The sequence below is a fragment of the Haemaphysalis longicornis genome, unplaced genomic scaffold (assembly GCF_048455015.1).
Source record: "Haemaphysalis longicornis isolate Haplotype H1 unplaced genomic scaffold, Haemaphysalis longicornis Haplotype H1 scaffold_12, whole genome shotgun sequence".
NCBI classification, from domain to species: domain Eukaryota; kingdom Metazoa; phylum Arthropoda; class Arachnida; order Ixodida; family Ixodidae; genus Haemaphysalis; species Haemaphysalis longicornis.
The window spans coordinates 64,951,630-64,955,393 of NW_027526225.1; the positions used below are offsets into that span (position 1 = coordinate 64,951,630).

Genomic DNA, 3,764 nt, shown 5'->3' on the forward strand with positions numbered 1-3,764 from the left:
CAACCCCTGGTGGCGTATAATCCAAAACACTCATATCGGGAAACTCTGATACTACAATCGTGATGGCAAGGAAGGAAGGACATACGGCGTAAAAGTACTAAGCACTTGAAACATGTTTTGACTAAGAGACAAAAGTGCGGGGCGCCGGCCATGGTCATTCATTTCCACCATTATCATCATCGCCATTATGCGTCGTCGTCGTCATGGTCACTTTGTGGAGCACACGTCCCCTGCACGCGCACGTGCTGCCGACATTTCTGAATTGGAACGTTCCAGACGAAGGGGCCAAAAGCTCTCCGAATGGCATCCGACGACGCCCAGCCGCCGAGTGGCGGCCCCAACTCGGGCCAGCAACGAGCCTACCTCGACAAACTCTGGCTCAAGCTATCGAAGGGCATCGAGGACCTGTACAACAACGACCTTGGCGAAAGAAGCCCCGATGTTTACAAGGATCTTTACAAGACCGTCTATGACTACTGCATCAGCGTCGACAACAGCGGCATGGGGGACCCGCGCTGGCAACTCGGCACCCACCGCTCCATGGGCCATGAGCTGTACGATCGGCTGAAGGAGTTCCTACGTCACTACCTCCTCACTCGCTTCGGCGATGGTACCGAGCTCAAAAGCGGGGACATCCTGCGTTGCTACATCAAAGAGTGGGAAGATTACAAGCGGTCCAGCGTCGGCCTGAGCCAGATATTCCTCTACTTCAACCTGCGCTGGGTCGAGCGGCAGCGGCATGAAGGCAGGAAGAACGTCTACGACGCGTACCAGCTGGCCGTCCTGTGCTGGAGGGACTGCGTCTTCAGGACGGTGTGGGCTGATCTAACCACAGCTTTGCTCAAGCTCATCGAGGTGGAGAGGAACGGCGGATCGATTGACGGGGAATTTGTTCGCCAGGTCGTCTTCAGCTACGTTGAGCTCGGTCTGAACGAGGACGCGTCTTCGAACGTGGACAACCTGACGGAGTACGGGGCTGCCTTCGAGTCCTCGTTTCTGCTGGATACGTACAGATTCTACAAAAACGAGAGCGAGTCCTTTCTCAATTGCAACCCTGTTACCGACTACATGAAAAAAGTCGAGCAGCGCCTGGCCGAAGAGGAGCAGCGAGTGGGACGGTACCTCCACGACACGACCTCGAAGCCGCTTGCGAGTCACTGCCACAGGGCCCTAATCCACGATCACCGGAAGCGTCTGCTCGCCGAGTTCGAGAAACTGCTGTACGAAAATAAGGCGGAGGATCTCAAGCGCATGTTCCGGCTAGTTACGCTCGTTGAGGGTGGCCTTGGTGACTTGAGGACCGTCTTCGAGGAGTACGTGCGAGAGAAAGGCTTGTCAGCAGTGAAAAATCTAGCCAAAGAGGGTTCTGTGGATCCCAAGAGTTATTTTTCCGTCATGCTGGAAGTCAACTGCAAATGCAAGAAGCAAGTTACTGAAACCTTCAATAACAACAGTGCATTTGCAGACGCCCTCGAAAAGGCATGCGTTTCGTTCGTGAACAGCAATGCCGTCACCGATCTCTCCAACTCACCTAGAAAGTCGCCGGAGCTGCTGGCGCGGTACTGTGACTCGCTGCTCGTTAAGACCGCTAAGATTCCGGAAGGGTCAGACTTGGAAGACCTTCTCGGTCAAGTGATGGTACTGTTCAAGTACATAAAGGACAAGGACGTCTTTCAGAAGTTCTACGCGAAGCTCTTGGCCAGGCGACTCGTGGACCACACGTCGGCCAGTGATGACGCCGAGGCCAGTATGATCACCAGACTGAACGTCGCCTGCGGCCCCGACTATGTCCGAGCGCTTCAGCGCATGCTTCAGGACATCAAAGTCAACAAGGGCCTGAACGAAGAATTCAACGAGTTCGTTTTGAGTTCCGAGGAAGCCCTCAGCGTAGATTTCAACATACTAGTCCTGACCTCCGGGTCGTGGCCCTTTCACGAGCCAATGTCGTTCCAGCTTCCAGAAGAGCTCGAGAACGCGGTTCACACCTTCACAGTCTTCTACTACGGCAGACACACCGGCAGAAAGTTGCAATGGCTCTACAACCAATCATGCGGGGAGGTGGTCATGAACACCTTCGCGGAACCGTACACACTGGAGGTTTCCACCTACCAGATGGCCGTTCTTCTGCTGTACAATCTAGTCGACAGCTTCACGGTCCAGCAGCTTCAAGAGGAAACTGGCATCGATATGGATACCTTGAAGGGCGTTGTCCGGTCCTTGTTGAGGTCGGAGATACTCGTATGCCTCGAGGATTGGCCGTCAAAGGAAACCGAAGACCTTAAGCCCGACACCCTTGTCACCCTCTCCCAAGACTACAGCAACAAAAAAGTACGAGTCGACCTCAAGGGCCTCCTTGAGAACAAGGACGAGGCTGAGCAGATGCCTGACCAAGAAAAAATTGAGGACGAAAGGAGGTTTTCCATCCAGGCGGCCATAGTGCGCATCATGAAGGCGAAAAAGGAGCTGAAGCACGAAGACTTGCTCGCCGAAGTCACAAATAAGCTTTCTGGCCTGTTCACCCCTTCCGATAAGGTTGTTAAGGAGTGCATAGACGGTTTGATCGACAGGGAGTATCTAAAGAAGGATGACGACCGGCCGGACACGTACACTTACGTTGGTTGAACCGACAGATATGAGTGAGGAATCCGGTATTGTAGGTGTGGCGTCACATTCTACTTTTCCTTCTTGATATCCGATTTGGATTCGATTGTTAGGCTCCCGGTTTCCTAATGTAATAAAATTATCCTAGCTTTGCACTGCATTCCATTTTCGCTGTGTTTTCTATTTATATAGAATCGTAAGTGAAATTTTGCTGATTTGTAAATATCACCGACAAGAATCATTGTTTCCGACACCTGTGTGACTGCGCTCTTAGCGATCGATCTGTAATGTACATTTGTTCTACATTTAACAAACTGACCATTAAGAATTGTCAACCCGCATATTTTATGAATCAATTTTGCGACGGAGAGAGAGAGAATAAACATCTTAATTGGGAACTGTTTGGTGCATGATTGTGAGAGCACTGGCCTTGTTTGGGGCGTCCTCTACTCCGGGATGCCCTGGTCCTTGCTGTCTTCTTGTGCCCTCTATAACTACATGCGCTTGGTCAAGAGGTCCGAGCTGACAGCCGGTCCACCCCACTCTTCGTAGGTGGGCCGGTGTATTTGGTCGGCAGGATGGGAGTAGGAGGAGAATAAACATTTATTGAGCGTAAGTGCTGATGGCAGGGCACTCGCCCAGTAGAGGGCATCCTTATTCCTGGATACCCAGGCTGCGACTTGCCGTCCAGGACCTCTTGACCAGTTCTTGCTGGTGTCCAAAGCCCGGATCGACCAGACGAGCCATCCACAGCTCAAAAGTTGGGAAGGGGATTGGGGGTATAGGTTTGGAGTTTGTTGGCACTCCCATACCTGGTGGTACAGGGTGCCCGGCGTTGGACAGGAATTGCAAAGGGAGGGATACTGAGTCGGGTAGATGGAATGGAGGAGGGTGCTGTGGGGATAAGAATTTGTCTGCAATCGCCGAAGAGTGGTGGCTTCTTCCCTGGTTAATTGAGGATGAGGTGGTGGGAATATTCTTCTGCCGAGCCTATAATGTTCCACGACGGCGGAATACCGGAGAAGTGGGTACGTTTTGGTGTCAGCGGAGAACATTCCGTCTCGGGTAATGGCCCGGTCTATGTACGCGCGGGATATTTGGCATTCAAATGCTACAGTGTGCTTGGCTGCGGGCAAAAGTTAGACAGTTGCAGGTGCTGTAAA

General features: G+C 52.3%; 1 pseudogene; it reads left to right on the plus strand.

Annotated features, from left to right (window-relative positions):
- Nucleotides 1-300: 300 nt before the first annotated feature.
- Nucleotides 301-2,622, plus strand: LOC144161663 (cullin-1 pseudogene; annotated as a pseudogene).
- Nucleotides 2,623-3,764: the final 1,142 nt, after the last annotated feature.